The sequence below is a fragment of the Symphalangus syndactylus genome, chromosome 4, assembly GCF_028878055.3.
Source record: "Symphalangus syndactylus isolate Jambi chromosome 4, NHGRI_mSymSyn1-v2.1_pri, whole genome shotgun sequence".
Classification (NCBI taxonomy): Eukaryota; Metazoa; Chordata; class Mammalia; order Primates; family Hylobatidae; genus Symphalangus; species Symphalangus syndactylus.
Genome location: NC_072426.2, coordinates 159,706,224 through 159,723,228, shown reverse-complemented (window position 1 = coordinate 159,723,228; position 17,005 = coordinate 159,706,224). Strand labels below are relative to the sequence as shown.

Here is a 17,005-nt window from a genome sequence, read left to right as displayed (position 1 = left end):
GATGACAAGGCAAATGCCTGCCTTCATGGAACTCACATTCTTCTTTCTGTTGTGATCTTACATGTTGAAATAGGTGTCTGTTCCTCTTTCCTTCAAGTGTGCTGTGATTTATAATAGTGTTTCCTTCTCCCATCCTAGCTTTATCGAGGTATAAGCAAAGATTGTGTATATTTACAGTGCACAGTGGGAAGTTTTGATATATGCACGCACTGTGAAACGGTTACCACAGTCAAAGTCATTAACATCCATCACCTACATAGTTGTTGGTTTTTCTTGTGGTGAGAACATTTCTGTCTTAACAATTTCAAGTATACAATAATACATTATTATTGACAGCACTGTCTCGTACATAGGTCTCCAGAACACGCTCATCTTACCTGACTGAGACTATGCACCCTTTGACCAACCTCTCCCCTTGCCCCATGCCTCCAACCCCTGGCGACCACCATTGTACTCTGCACTTCGACCTCTTTGAAACAAGTAATTCTTTCAAAGAACTCCTGCACTGGGCAGCATTGGAAAAGGTGTTGCTAGTTAACTAACTGACATGTAGCAGAATGAGTTGCATTATCTATTAGGAAATATGGAGATTGTAGACAGGAGGTATTTCTTCTACTTCCTAAGGTCTGAAATGTTCCTAGATATTTACCTCGAATATGTCATTTTAATTTTCTGAACATAGTCCAGTTACAAGTCGCTGCATAATGCTGGGGACAGCAAGTAGATGGCTAAGACAGGAGAGCCGTTACCCGTGGAAGAGAGATCTCTGTTTTCTGTACTAAAGGGCAACGACATTCCCTCTATTAGATGTGGGCCCTCTTCCTTTCCTTGCTTCGATATTTCTTTTTCTTTACTCATACCCCCTTTGGTTAATTTTCAGAAAAACCGTATCTCCAAATATGTAAACTGAATAAACTGGTGTCCTATATTTGAGATGAAAGTTATTTTTCGTCTTGTAAGCTTGTACATTTTCTCCATTGCTGTGTAACTAATGCCCCCTGGATTCAGCGGCTTCAAACAGCACACTTTGATCCATTCACAGTCCCTGTGGCTCAGGAGTCCAGGCGTGGCCTAGCAGCATCCTCTGGCCCACGTTCTCCACAAGGCTGCAGTCAAGGCTGTGGCCAGGGCGGCGGTCATCTCACAGCTGAACGTGGGGGATGGGGGGACGCATTCACGTCCAAGCTCACTCGTGGGACTGCTGACGGTTCTCTGGTCCTCTCTGGCTGGTCCAGGGACATCATTTCATTGTCATGCGGGTCTCCCCGGAGGCCTCTCACACCCCAGGTGGAAGCCACATTCTTTTGTAAGAGTGACCCCTTACTCTGCCATATTCCGTTCATTAGAAATGAGTCAGTAGGTCTAGCCCACACTGGGGGAAGATCTCCCACAGCAGTGTGGCTCCCAGGAGAAAGGGGAGAGTGGGAGCTCACTGAGAAGCAGCCTACCACGTTTGTTATTATTTTCAATGCCTAACAAACCATCGGTCCCTGTCAATTCTTCAATTTCAAATATTTTCCCTTAATCACCCCTTACTTTGCATTTCACTGCCAACACCTCGATCTCTGTCTTCCTCACAAGGCAGATTAGTAACAACTTCCGTAACTCGCCATGAGCCCCGCAGGGCCCTCGTTCCCCGCTGCTCGTTATTATTCCTGAAACGCCCAGTACCACTTCCTGTTCTTACTCATTTATTTATTTATTTGGAACCCTTCAGGAATTTGCGTGCCATCCTTGCACGGGGGCCCTGCTAATCTTCCCTGTACCGTTCTAATTTTAGTACATGCGCTGCCGAGGCGAGCACGCTTCCTGGTCTTGCTCACGAGCCTTCAACGCTCGTTGTTGCCCGCTTCCAATTGTGGGTCACGTTCCTTCCGGTTTGCGCCTTCAGCCCAGCTGGGCGGGGCTTCACTGTGTTACCTTCTCAACATGGCGAGCTTGCTGGACGCCACTTCGCCTTTGCCTTTTCCGCTCCGGACTCTGCTCACCGACCTTCTCAGTAGAGCCGGCCCTGCTCACCACCGCACCCACATGTCCTGTTGTGCTTCATTCCCACAGGCTGCATAAGGTAACATTTACATTTGTTCTGGCTGCTTGACTGCTTCTAATTTCCCTGTCGATGCTTTTCTTCAACTAGGCTGAAATCCGTGTAACTTCCTATATTTCTGTGCATATGCGGCATCTAACAATATTGAGCACATAGTTCCTCAAATACTGGTGGCTTCAGGTGAAAATAGAGCTCTGTGCTTCCTAGCTGCCTAAGCCAAAAAAAAAAAAAAAGAAAAAGAAAAAGAAAAAAGCTAGGAAGGGGAGATAACATAAAAGCCAAAAGAAGGACTATTTTGAGGCCGGGCAAGGTGGCTCACGCTTGTAATCCCAGCACTTTGGGAGGCCAAGGCAGGTGGATCACCTGAGGTCAGGAGTTCAAGACCAGCCTGGCCAACTTGGCGAAACCCCATCTCTACTAAAAAATACAAAAAATTAGCCGGGCGTGGTGGTGGGTGCCTGTAATACCAGCGACTTGGGAGGCTGAGGCAAGAGAATCGCTTGAACCCAGGAGGCGGAGGTTGCAGTGAGCCGAGATGGTGCCATTGCACTCCAGTCTGGACAGCAGAGAGAGATTCTGTCTCAAAAAAAAAAAAAAAAGGACTGTTTTGAGGTATTTCCTAATAATTCTATCTCAAAATGTACAGAGACGGACATACTAAGATTGTTTTTAGTAATCCCACGTTTTTCTATTATTTCTTCTTTTTAGTCATTCTGTTTCTATGACAGACATAGAGAATGATATCTCAGTGAGATGATTTTGTCCCCAAAGAGATATTTGGCAGTATCTGAAGACATTTTTGGTTTTCACAGGTAGGGGGAGAGAGGGTTACTCCGGGGACCTAGTGGGTAGAGGCCACGGACACTACAACGTATAGAATAGCCTCCAACAACAAATAATTACTTGGCCCTAAATGTCAATAATGCGGAGATTGGAAACCCAGCTTTATCTCGAGCACAGGAGTGGTGTAGCAAAGTCAGGGCGAACCTGGATTCTGAAGTCACAGTGCTTGTGTTCACATCCCAGCGGTGCCATTCACTAGCTGTGGGACCTTGGACAAGTTACTTAGCATCCAGGTTTCCTCATGTTTAAGTGATCGGAGTAATAGTACTCACCATTAAGTGTTGTTGGGAGGATTAGATGAGTTAATAGTTGTAGAGGCCTTCAAGCAGTGTCTGGAACATAATAAGAGCCATCGCAAGTGTTTGTGGAGTGAAAACCCCTTTGCAGGAGTTCTGTGTGATGTAAATGGAAGAAATCATGCCTTCCAATGATCTCCCCTAGTCGATGGAGTCGAAAACCTGAGCAGAATCTCACGGGCAGAGTGTAGCCTTAATTGGCTGCATCAATCCCTTGTGGCTGAATGACAAATTCATTGTTATTACCTTTGGTCCTCACCACCGTCTGCAAGTTAGAAATTGTAGCTAGTTTTAATTCAGCGTTAATGTGCCAACTGAACATTCTGGCATTTCTCTAAGGGGATCTAATTTGACGATGTAAAAAGGGAGGTGAACCAGCACTTTTAAATAAGAGCAGGCTTGCAGGTGACTAACATGCTCATTAGATTTCAGACCAGGAGAGCCACCCATTGTTAGTTACAGCAACCAGGTCCAGCACAATGGAGAGACCACTTAGAGGTGCCCACACCATCAGGACAGGAGCTATGCAGAACAAAGACACTCCGTTCTGAAAGGGACCATGTTCTGTGGCTTGCTCCAGATTTTTAATTTACAAAGCAAGTGTGTGTGTGTGTGTGTGTGTGTGTGTGTTCAAATCACTCATTGGGTTAACTTGACATCTGAATTGCAATCCTGCAGTGTGCTTTTGCAAGTAGATGAATTTCCCCTGCATCAGAACAGAATTTTCTTAGGTGTAGGTTTTACGTTATGATTCTTTTTGGGAGTTGCAATCATAGGAAAATTAGGAGGACTAAATCAAAAAGTGTTTTAAAAAGTAGATAACTTTCATCACTTGATAATACATACATCTGGTTACGTCTTAGTCTTTCCTAATTCAACTTAAGAATGAAGCTTGTAAAAGTGATTGGCAACTGGCTGCCTCTGCTTTGCATTTAAGTCTCCATGCTAGAAGACAGGATGGGTACATAATTGACAAATAATTAATTTGCTTCTTAATTATTTACATCAGTTTCCCACTGTCCTGTAGAAACACAGAGAGACTCTGGGAGCAGCTAAAATATGTATTTTTAGGGTCTCCTTATGATTATGCTAACAAGTCGTATGATGTCCAGAGCAAACATTAGCCAGGTGTGGCGGCTCACACCCATAATCCCAGCACTTTGGGAGGCTGAGGTGGGAGGATCGCTTGAGCCCAGCAGTTTGAGGCCCTGTCTCACAAAAATTAAAAAAAAGCTAAAACCATTAATTGGGATTTCAGATAACAAAACGTAATTTAAGGAAAAACAATAGCACAATACTAAAAACCTGTAATATTGTTCTCTAAGAAGTGACATTGGTTGGTTATAAGCAAGTTTGGGTTTGAAGCATGTGAGCTCGTGGTATTAGTTAAAATTTCATGTCCCCTTCAATGCCCTTCCACACAAGACTCCTTTGAGACCTTCATTGCAGGTTCTATGAAAAGAAAATATTCTGTTTGCAGCAGAATAGCAAAATGAATGCTGTGCACATAATTTTAGTGCTTGTTTCAGATTTAAATTATAGTTATTGTGTATTTTATTCATGTTTCTTTATGTGAACAAAAATAAAATTATTCAACACTAGTTCCAATATGATTATATAATTTCTTAATTCCAGTAAAAGTAATGGCCTGTGTTTGAGAATGAAATCTTAGCGAGGTGAAACTATGAGTCTCTCTGATAGTCTAATTTTCTAGTTCATAATTTTTCTCTATGAAAAGCTAAAACTGAAAAAAAATCCAACTCTTTTTGCATGGAAAACATATAAATTTTTAACATTTGAAAAAGAAGAAATACAGGCATACGATTGAAATTTCAAGTGTAATAGGAGTGTTGCCAGGAAAAGGTGTTCCAATCCAGACCCCAAGTAAGGGTTCTTGGATCTTGTGCAGGAAAGAATTCAAGGTGAGTCGCAGAGTGCAGTGAGGAGACAGAGTTTACTGAAACCTACCCAGATACAAAGTAGGGCATCCTCAGAAAGCAAGAGGAGGAACCCCTCATCTTGGTCTTAAGTTTTTCTTATATAGGGGTCTTATCTATGTCAAAGCTAAGCTACATTATGTCTCCACGCCAGCGGGCTGACAGTGTGACAAACTTTATTCCTCGTTGGTTTAAAGAAAGCTGTCCTTGGTATTTTAGTGCACAAGCACACCACAGCATGACTATAATTATCTTTAAAAGCATATATTGTTATGTACTATTGGGACATTGGGACATTTTGCTGTCATAAGAGTTTGTCCTTGCAGGCATTAGGCGTTTTTCTCAGCTATTAACATCCTATGACCACGGGTGGTGACATGGTTTGGCTGTGTCCCACCTATGTATCCCCACCCAAATCTCATCTTGAACTGTAGTTCCCATAATCACCATGTGTCATGGTAGGGACCCAGTGGGAGGTAATTGAATTGTGGGGGCGGTAACCTCCATGCTGTTCACGTGATAATGAGTGAGTTCTCACGAGATCTGATGGCTTTATAAGGGATTTTCTCCCACTTCACACTTCTCCTTACTGTACTTCTCCTTGCTGCCACCATGTGCAGAAGGATGTGTTTGCTTCCCCTTCTGCCATGATTCTGTTTTCTGAGGCCTCCCCACCCCTGTGGAACTGGGAGTCAATTAAACCTCTTTCTTTTATGAATTATCCAGTCTAGGGTATGTCTTTATTAACAGCATGAGAAGAGGCTAATACAGGTGGTAACTGGCAAGGAATGTGCCTCATTAGGTTTAAGATGGAGTTGATTTTAAAGTGGTGTCACCCTGACTCTCCCAGGCTCCTGTTTCCCTAACGGGAGGGTATGCATTCATAGGTAATGTTAAATATCCGTTGTGTCACTTGAGCAATCTTGAAGATCTTTCCCTATCAACATAGACAGCTACTGTATTTTCCAGTGAACACCTACCTTTTTCATTATATGGATATTCCATGATTTTAAACCAATCATCCACAAACAAAAATGTAGATTTTTTCTGGTTTTTACAATGACTAAAAATGACACAGTGACTTTGCTTGTACATATTCCTTTCCTAGTTGCGAGTGTATGTGTAAGATAAATGTGCTGAAGTAAAGTGGTATTTGAATTGAAAATGATAGTTTTATTCAACATTATATTCAAGTTTCTAGTTTTACACCTTTGCCCACACATCGATCTTTTCAATTGTTGATGATGTGATCTGCATAGAGGTATTAATGGCAAAAACCACAATTACTTTTGCACCAGCTGAATACATTGTTTTCATTTTTCTAAATTTACACAGAATCCTTCCACATATTAATTAGCCATTTTCATGCCTTTTAATTTTCTGTTGAATTTTACCTCTCTAAATTAACACTTTTCTGTCACGTGTTTGAAATTTGAGAGAAATGTTATGTTTTGCTTTATTTTCTGTCTTGTCTGTCTTCCATATCTTTTCCTTTCAATGTCTTTAATCTTTGTCTTCTTCCTCTTTGCTAGTATTTCAGGTCTTCCCTCGCTGACACTGACTTGCTGGCAGCTGATGGTTCTGTTCCTGGATGTTTCTGATGGTGTTTTGTCCTTCCTTTGCTTTCTTTACTCTCCAATTTCTCTTTTGACCTATTTTATCTTTAATTGTTGTTTGATTCCATGTTCTGTTTAATTTCTTCTAGAGCACAAAACATGTTGAATATGTAATTCTTTGCTCCTTTGTATGTTTCTTCCTGAATGTTTTTAAGTGCTAATTTGTAGATGATATTCCCTCCTGCAATGTGTTCACATATATACTATAAACAAAGACTGTCTTGTCCTGCTAGTGCTTTAAACCCAGCAGCACAGCAAAATCGCCTTGGAAGAATATTTATTTATTGCTTGAGACGAGATCTTGCTATGTTGCTCAGGCTGGTCCCAAACTCCTGGCCTCCAGTCATCTTCCCACTTCAGCCTCCCAAAGTGCTGGGATTACAAGCATGAGCCATCATGCCCAGCCACCTGGGAAGAGTTTTAAAAATGCCAGTATCCAGGGTCCATTCCAAACCTCAACCTGATCGGGCATCACCTGTAGCTGAGTTCCCTCTAGGGACTGAAGCACGGAGAGGTTTGAGAAGTTTGCCTTGGCACTGTGGCTATGCTACTACCTTGCCAGCCCCATAGTGCCATGACACTGTGCAGGTAAACCTTGTGTTGTTCATTTGCAGTTTAGTTTTATGGATACGTTTTCATTTTTTGGGGGGAAATACTTAGAAAAGGAGTATCTCTCTGGCTTGTGTGGTAAGAGTATTTTTAACTTAATAATAAACTGCTTATTTTGCTCCCCCAAATTATTATATCATTTTACACCTCATTTTGTTTAGCACAAGTTTACAAAGATTTTTCTTTTTTCATTCTAGAAGATTTTATAATTTTAGGTGTGATATTATGCCTGCTGTCTATTTTGAGCTAAATTTTGGATATAGTGCAAGGTTAAGTCCGTGTAAATTTTGGAATCATCTTTGCTATTTTCTACCAAAAAAAAGCCTTACTTAGATTTCCATTGAACCTATAGCTCACTTTGGGAAGAACTAAAAGTTTAGCCATATTGAGTCTTCCTATTCATGACATGGTAGTTTGCTTTATTTTTTATGTGTGCTTTAATTTCCATCATCAATATTCTGTAATTTTCACAATATTTTTTACACATTTTTGTTAGATTTATCTCCAAATATTTCATGCTTTTGATACTAGGGTAAATGATGTTTCCTAAAATTTGAATTTCCAATTGTTCATTGCTAGTATATAAAAAGACATTTGATTTTTATATATTGGCCTTAAGTTCTACAACCTTGTTAGATTCACTTACTCCAATAGCATTTAAAAAAGATTATTTGGAATTTGTATGCAGTCAGGTAATGAATGTAGTTTTGTTTTTTTAAGTCTGTGTGCCTTTTTTTTCTGTCTATTGCCTATTTTACTGTTTAAGATTTTAAATACATTTTACATAGAAGTGATGAGAGTTGATCTTTTTGTCCTGTGCTAATCATGGTTATTTTAAAATTCCTGTTTGATTGTTTTAGCATCTTGTTCATCTCTGGGCCTTATTCTGTTGATTGCTTTATCCCTTGATGGTAACTTGGATGTTTTCTTGCTTTACACATCATACATATATGTATTTTTTTAAATTGACCATCAGACATTGTGTGTAGAAGAACAATAGTAATAAAGGGACTTTTAAAATGTTTTATGTCCAGAAACAGGCGTACTTTTTCTGCCAGGCCACTTGTGTGGAAGTTTGGTTTGAGTTGGGTTTGGGTTTTCTTGCTGCTATAATTACAGTTAGTTCAAACTTTAAGTTCTTCCAGTCGTGGGCTCTGATACCTTGTATTAGTGAAGGCCCTGGCGTGCTGGAGAGTTTTTCTCAATGTTACTGTTTCACCTTTATCTTTTGGCAGATCCTGAATGCCCGTACTACAAAAGATGTCTCTCTTTTCATTCGATTCCTCCCTCCCAAGAGTAAACAACTGTAATTGCTTATTTTCCCGTGAAAGACTTGAGGTGTGGAAGAGGCATTTTTTAATTTCCCTGGTGCAGCCTCAATCTTAGGCTATCCCTGTTAGCCTGGACCTCACGTATGGGGTTTTCTCAGTATTTCTGCCTTTGTCTCATAGTCAAACTCTGCTTGTATCTGTGGATCTGTGGGGGTTCTTTGGAGAAAGCTTCCTGCTCTTGGCTCACTGGTAGCAGACCTCTGTTTTATATTGGTGCATGATCCAGGGGCAGATGGCTTTTGCTTTTAACCACCCTACCACAAACAAACAAACAACAGAAGATCTTTTCACAAGCCTTGGGGGACAAAAGGATTACCTGCCCACCCACAGTGGCCTCATGCTTTTGTGTTGTATGAAAGAAAGTTCTAGAAAGGAGGTGGGGATCTATGTCTGTGTGCTGCCACATGAAGCTCTCTCTCTCTGTCTGCTTTTCTGCTGTGTACCATTCTTCTCTATGGGCACCCAGTGGAGGCCCATTGGGAAGACCCTGGGAATGCAGACCCCTCATGGGTGTGGCTCTGTCTACACTAATGCAAGGCAACAATTCTAAAGGGGGGTAACATCAGCCCCAGCACCTTGGGAAGCTGAAGAGGATTGTTTGACATCAGGAGCTTGAGGCCAGCCTGCAACAGAGTGAGACGTCATCTCTACAAAATTGAACAGGTTAGTTGGGCATGATGGTGTGCACCTGTAGTCCTAGGTACTTGGGAGGCTGAAGTGGGAGGATCACTTGAGCCCAGGAGGTTGAGGCTGCACTGAGCAGTGATCAGTTGTGCCACTGCATTCCAGCCTGGGCAACAGAGCAAGACTCTGTCTATAAAAATAAATAAATAAAAATAAAAATAGGTGATATTCATTTTGTACTTATGACAGTTACTATTCAAAGGCTTTATCTGTATTGGCTCATTTAATTCTCACAGTAACCATATGGATTAGGCGTTATTGTCAACAATTCCCTGTCTGGAGTTAGGCCAAACCGCAGGTTAAGGGCACAGTTCTTTATAAGACTGCCTTCACGGCAGACACCAGCTGCAAGTTTGGAGGCCTCCGGAGCCACCCTAACTCCTAACCAGCTGGCTACCAATTCAGGGGTCCCTACAGACTCCCTGAGGTTCAACAATTTTCTAGAACAGCTCACAGAACTCAGGAAGGCACTGTACTTATGATGGCAGTTTTATTGCAGTAAAAGGATGTGATTCAGAAGCAGTGAAAGGCAGAGATGCATAGAAGGGGATCTGTGAGGGTTCCAGCTGTGAAGCTGCCCTTGTCCTCAGGACATGCTACCCTTCCGGCACTTCAGTGTATGGCAATGCACAGAGGAAATTGCCAACCAGGGAAGCTCCCCTGAGTTCTTGTGAGTTTTATTGGGGTTTCATTACATAGGCATGATTCATCGAATCATTGCCCATGTGTCTCAGTCTTTGGCCCCTCTCCTCCTCAGAGGTCAGGCCACGAAAATATGGTTCAAAGCCCTTGACCCCTTAATCACATGGTTGGCCTTTCTGTCTTGACCAGCCTCCATTCCAAGTCATCGTGTTCACATAAACTATCAAGTGTGGTCCAAGGAGCCCCCCATGAATAACGAAGATACTCCTAGAGCATGGGAAATGGCAGGGCTTTAGAGGTTACTTCCCAAAACCTGGGGACAGAGGCCAGCCAGATTCTTAATAATGCACTTCCCAGATGAGGAAATGGAGTCACAGAGCTATGCAGTAATTTACCTAAGTCACTCTTCTAGCAAACAGTAGAACTGTGATTCAGTCCACACCATCTGGCTTTAGAGTATGTGCTCGTAAGTGGCACAGCCTCCAGTGAAGGCGGAGAATAAGTCAAATGGAGAAATATAGGTTGACTCTCAGTTTTCTGACTTGCTCCAAATAGGGAGGTGAAAATTTCATTAACTAGAGTAGGACAGATAATAGGAGAAGGACTGGGAGGAAACATAATGAGCTCAGTTCCCGAGCCTTTCGAGTTTGAGGAGCCCATCATATAGCTGAGTGTGCAAGAGAATGTCTCCAGGCTGGAGACGGATGTCAGTTTCATCAGGTTTTCAAGCAGTGAACACGCTCCAGGAAGCCTCTAGAAAGAGAAGGGAAGAGGGTGTAAATGACAAAGTCCTGTGGAACACAAATATTTCAAAGATAGTTGGGGAAATGGAGGAGTGAAAAAAACTAAAACTAAGTAGGAGTGATAGGAGAAGTCTCAGGGGAGTGTAGGTCCTACAAGCCACGTGGGAGAACAGTATTAAGAACTAAATGCCAAAGAGAGTTGATCTGCCTTAAAGACCTCCCTCCTCTGCACCCACGGTTTCCCATTATTTCTCCATCCTGGCGTTTGTTATGCTGTAATTTAATTGGTTATTATTATTATTATTATTATTTTATAGACAAGGTCTCGCTGTCTCACCCAGGCTGGAGTGCAGTAGCATGATCATGGCTCACTGCAACCTCAAACTCCCCAACTCAAATGATCCTCCTGTTTAAGCCTCCCAAATAGCTGGACCACAGGCATGTGCCACCACGCCTGGCTAATTTTTTTTTATTTTGCAGCGTTGAGATCTCCCTGTGTTACCCAGGTTGATCTGTAATTGATTATCTTCTTGCTTTCTTTGCCACAGACTGTGTGCTCCATAAGGGTAAAGGCCATTTGTATCTTGTTCATTGTCGTATCGCCAATGCCAGCTCAGTGGTGGAAGTGGTGGCTGCTTCCTAACTATAAACCCTCCATAATGAGGGAACGAAAAATGGGTTTGGCTGCTAGAAGATTATTTACAACAGTTGTAAAAGAGCTTCAGGAAACTATGGGGGCTGAAAATATAATGTTGTAATAATGCATAAAATAAGCATGTAGGTAAAGATGGTGAATTAAATATTTAAGGAGAAAAAATGGTTGAAAGTAGACATAGACACAGGATGGAGAAAGAAGGATTTATTAAGAAAGGTTTATTGCAGCACTATTCACAATAGCAAAGAGTTGGAACCAACCCAAATGTCCAACAACGATAGACTGGATTAAGAAAATGTGGCACATATACACCATGGAATATTATGCAGCCATAAAAAATGATGAGTTCGTATCCTTTGTAGGGACATGGATGAAACTGGAAAACATCATTCTCAGTAAACTATCGCAAGGACAAAAAACCAAACACCGCATGTTCTCACTCATAGGTGGGAATTGAACAATGAGAACTCATGGACACAGGAAGGGGAACATCACGCTCCTGGGACTGTTGTGGGGTGGGGGGAGGGGGGAGGGACAGCATTAGGAGATTATATCTAATGCTAAATGACGAGTTAATGGGTGCAGGAAATCAACATGGCACATGGATACATATGTAACAAACCTGCACATTGTGCACATGTACCCTAAAACCCTAAAGTATAATAAAAAAAAAAAAAAAAGAAAGGTTTATGGGGAGGCCTAGGGCAAACAATCCAGAAGAGAGGAGAAAAAGGGTTAATGGGTTGAGTATGATCCTGGAGGATGGTAAGAGCACAGGAGGGTAAAGAAGGGCGGGGACCATGGAGACGAAAGAGCGGAAGGAGAGCGTGGGGCAGAAGCAGGAAGGTCTCTCTGACCTTCTCCCGCTGTTCTCCTCCAAAGCAGGTCCTAAAATAATGATTTGGCCTCCCTCTAAAATAGGTCATTAGACCCTCATTCCGGAGGTTCCTCCTCCCTATACCTAGAGAAAAGGAACGAAGACCCAGCAACGCCAAGCAGAATCTGAACAAATCGGCCTTGCTAAGTTCTCCCCAGGTTATTCCCATTAGCTCATCTTCCCTTTGTCCAACCATCCTACAGGACTGTCCACTCTTCATCCATCCTGAGCATAGAAATACAGTGTTCCCTGTTTCTTTGGGCCTTCATTTCTGAAGGCTCCTGGGTCATGTAAAACTTTGGTTAGGTGAATTTGCATGATTTTCTTTTGCTAATCGGTCTTTTGTTATGGGGTCTCAGCCATGAATATTGCAGTGGGATAAGAGAAGATATAAGCTGAGCAAGAACAGATAAATGAAGTTAGGGGCGAAGGCCTGGCCAAGGTGAACGTCACAAACACGGGGGCTTTAAGGACAACTGTGGGCTCCTGGCCTGCTTTGCACAGCACAGGCAGTAACTCCAGGCTTCATCTCCACTGCGCGGGTCTGAGAAGATGGGGGATCTGTTAGGGCAATAGGGGCTGGGGGCAGTAGCGAAAAAGTGGTTCAAATATGGGGTAGGCAAGACAGTGTAGTCAGACAAAAACTAAAATGTTAGGAACAGTGGAGTAGATTAAAGTTTTTAGAGAAGTAGAAGAGAGAATTAATGGCACGAGAAAACTGTGAGAAAAAAGAGTGTTGCAATTTTAGATTTCACTAGGGGGCCAGGCGTGGTGGCTCATACCTGTAATCCCAGCACTTTGGGAGGCTGAGGTGGGAGGATCACCTGATCCCAGGAGTTTGAAACCAGCCTGGGCAACATGGCAAGACATTGTCTCTACAAAAAAAAAAAAAAAAAAAGTAGGAAAATTGTTACTGAAACACCAGGGGTTTGGTCTCAGTCCTGCTGCTCACCGCACAGAAAGCCAGTCACTGAGATGATGAGTACTGCCAAGGAAGAGGCTATTAAAGCCTTCTTTATAGGGGGCTGCAGCTGAGGAGATGCCAGCTGAGTCTCCAATCCATCTCCCTCACTGATCAAAACCAGGAGTTTATATAGCAGGCAAGAAATATAACATGTATAAGAAAGCAGGGCCAGGCGCGGAGGCTCAGGCTGGTTGCGGTGGCTTACACATGTAATCTCAGCATTTTGGGAGGCAGAGGTGGGCGGATCACGAGGTCAGGAGTTCGAGACCAGTCTGGATAAGAAATCCCGTCTCTACTAAAAATACAAAAATTAGCTGGGTGTGGTGGCGTGCACCTGTAGTCCCAGCTACTCATGAGGCTGAGACAGAAGAATCACTTGAACCCGGGAGGCGGAGGTCGCAGTGAGCTGAGATCGCGCCACTGCACTCCAGCCTGGCGACGGAGCAAGACTCCGTCAAAAAACAAAACAAAACAAAAAGAACACAGGAACTTGGAAGGGGCAAGGAAGCGATCATGGTGAATGAGGGGTCGGGCATCTGGTGTGGTGATCTAGTTTCAGTTCTTTGATACTTTTTGTGAGAGGCCTGAAGGTCATTTCCTGAGGAATTACAAGCTCTCTAAGTGATCTTGCTGCCTGCCAGTGGTATGGGAAGCACTGCCTTAGCAGAAGCACATGCAATGCCTTGATCCCAACATATCTGCAGACTGGACTTCGGGCACCTGTGCAGCCTTAGGGCCCTGGGCCTGTGCAGGAAGACTCAGGCCTACGCAGGGAGGCCTGGTCATTCCAGAAGATAGACCCGTGTGCCGAAGCTACTGGTGACTTGCGGACCACGGCCACCCATAAGCAGGTCACCATCTTTAGGCAGATAGTGCTGGGTTCCCGCTGCCTCTGCCATGGACCAGCTGCACGCTGTGTTTGGTAAATAATTGACTCCCCCAGTCGGGGGTGGGGAGAGGGATAAAGAGGATAGTCACAGGTTTCACAAGGTTTTCAGGAGGGTATCTAGATATCCAGATCATCCTTTCCATTGCAATAAGCAAAGCTATAGTTGAATCATTACTATTTGTGTAGTTATATTTCATTGGTGATAATCTTAATCAAAGATTACATGATTAATTTATTAATTGAATGTATTTATTCTGAACACAGCATGCTAACAGCTTCCTCCTCTAAAAATAGATGAAGTCCTAAATTCTTTGTGGATAATTTCTACATTTTTTTTAGTAGATTGTAGGGAATATTTGCTTAGCTATAAATTTTGTTAAATATATTTGAAATATATACATTTTTAATCTGTATATATTTCGAGGCAACTTCTCCACCCCTGCTCCCAATAAAAATACCACCCCATATATTCTGAGACTGTGGCTCCTTTACTGAATGTACCCAAAAGCGAAGGCACCAGGTTCAGGGGATGTGGTTGGACCTCGAGGCCACACTGGATAAGACAGGATTTTCTTTGGATTTGTCTTGTCAATTTTGCTTTTAGGAAATTTTTAAACATTTCCCTTCATCAAGGATTAAAATCTGAAAGCAGATCTTTTATGAGCTGGCTTTGCTTGTATTTGGACTCAGAGATCACTTGTCTTTATTAAGCCCCTCCATGTTAAGCCGACTAGGTCAGAATCCTAGCTCCATCACGTAATAGCTCTCCAACCTCGCGCTGGTGCCTTAAATTCTGATTCCTTTCTACAAGAACCACAATGAAGATTAAATGAGATCTTATATAAAAGCATTTTTTAAATCACTTAAGGCTAACCTTGTCTAACTCAATTGTCACTGCTTTAAATTGCAAAAACCTACCTTTTGCTGAAAGTCAGCTTTGAGCTGAGGTAGAAGCCACTTCTAAGCACAATCCTGTTGACTCTTCTGGGAGGATTGTGTGTGGCCAAGGATCTGCTTTCTGCTTCCACTGGGAATGCTCATTCTTTAGACTGGGAGGAAATGGGATTTTCTCTCCTCCTCTTCAACACAGAGCTGCTCTCCAGCCTTGTACCGTGTCCCCATGGGGTCGACAAGTCCTCCAGGAGATTCTTAAGGGACGGTTCCTCTGTCTTCCAGTGGCTCCAGGTGCAGGGGACGGGGTGAGGGTGGGCCAGGGAGGAGGTGTGAGGCTGTCACTGCTCTCTTAGAAGCTCCACTTCTGCTCTCAGTACCTACAGGCTGCCCTTTCTGGAGACAGGCACATCCATCAGTGCAGAGGAACACACACTCGCTCCGGGAGGGGCAGAACACGAGTTTTCTGTCTGCCCTCCAACCTTCTTAGCCGAGACTCCCTGTAACAAAGACCGAGTCAGAAGAGAAAAACAAACAGAAGTTTATTAGTATGTGTAGCTCGTGTGTACTTGGGAGGCACCCAGAGAACTGAGTATGTCTCTGGAGTTGATCTCAAACAGGTGGTTTAAACTTCGGGCTTAGAAACCTTCTCCATGGCTCAGGAGTCTAGAGATCTAGTTGTTCTTCTCTCTCTGGTACACAGAGGAAGGCACACTTACAAATGGACAGCTCCTTTATGGACGGACATTTCCTTTACAAAATGGTAAGTTTCTGTTTCTAAAGGTTCTCCTGCATCTGCAGTTTCTCAAAATAACCAGCTCCAAATGATCCTTAAGACGAAGAGGCGTGTGTGGAAGTCATGGTCTGGTTAGTCTCTGACAGTCATATTTTGGGGTGTATAATCTGGTCTCTGACAGTCATATTTTGGGGTGATATAATCTGGTCTCTGACAGTCATATTTTGGGGTGGTATAGTCTGGTCTCTGACAGTCATATTTTGGGGCGGTATAATCTGGTCTCTGACAGTCATATTTTGGGGCGGTATAATCTGGTCTCTGACAGTCATATTTTGGGGTGGTATAATCTGGTCTCTGACAGTCATATTTTGGGGTGGTATAGTCTGGTCTCTGACAGTCATATTTTGGGGTGTATAATCTGGTCTCTGACAGTCATATTTTGGGGCGGTATAGTCTGGTCTCTGACAGTCATATTTTGGGGTGTATAATCTGGTCTCTGACAGTCATATTTTGGGGTGGTATAATCTGGTCTCTGACAGTCATATTTTGGGGTGTATAATCTGGTCTCTGACAGTCATATTTTGGGGTGGTATAATCTGGTCTCTGACAGTCATATTTTGGGGTGTATAATCAGGTCTCTGACAGTCATATTTTGGGGTGTATAATCTGGTCTCTGACAGTCATATTTTGGGGTGTATAATCTGGTCTCTGACAGTCATATTTTGGGGTGGCATAATCTGGTCTCTGACAGTCATATTTTGGGGTGTATAATCTGGTCTCTGACAGTCATATTTTGGGGTGTATAATCTGGTCTCTGACAGTCATATTTTGGGGTGTATAATCTGGTCTCTGACAGTCATATTTTGGGGTGGTATAGTCTAGTCTCTGACAGTCATATTTTGGGGTGGTATAGTCTGGTCTCTGACAGTCATATTTTAGGATGGCATATTCAGAGGCCTGTCAGTTTCTTGTTTCCAAGATGCTGCCATCAGCGGATCCAATCGTCACTGCCTCTGGCAGAGTGGAAACTAGCCTGGGCGTGAGGGCACGCAGGCAGGGCAGCACAGTAGTGAGGGGAGGGAAGATCCAGGCGGAACCCACCCTCCTGGGCGTGAGGGCATGCAGGCAGGGCAGCACAGTAGTGAGGGGAGGGAAGATCCAGGCGTGAGGGCATACAGGCAGGGCAGCACAGTAGTGAGGGGAGGGAAGATCCAGGCGGAACGCACCCTCCTGGGCATGAGGGCA

General features: G+C 43.2%; 1 non-coding gene across 1 annotated transcript; it reads right to left on the bottom strand.

The window, feature by feature from the left end:
• Positions 1 to 1,697: 1,697 nt before the first annotated feature.
• LOC129481394 (U6 spliceosomal RNA) lies at positions 1,698 to 1,804 on the bottom strand. The gene has a single exon (XR_008657400.1). It is a non-coding gene; the product is annotated as a U6 spliceosomal RNA (small nuclear RNA).
• Positions 1,805 to 17,005: the final 15,201 nt, after the last annotated feature.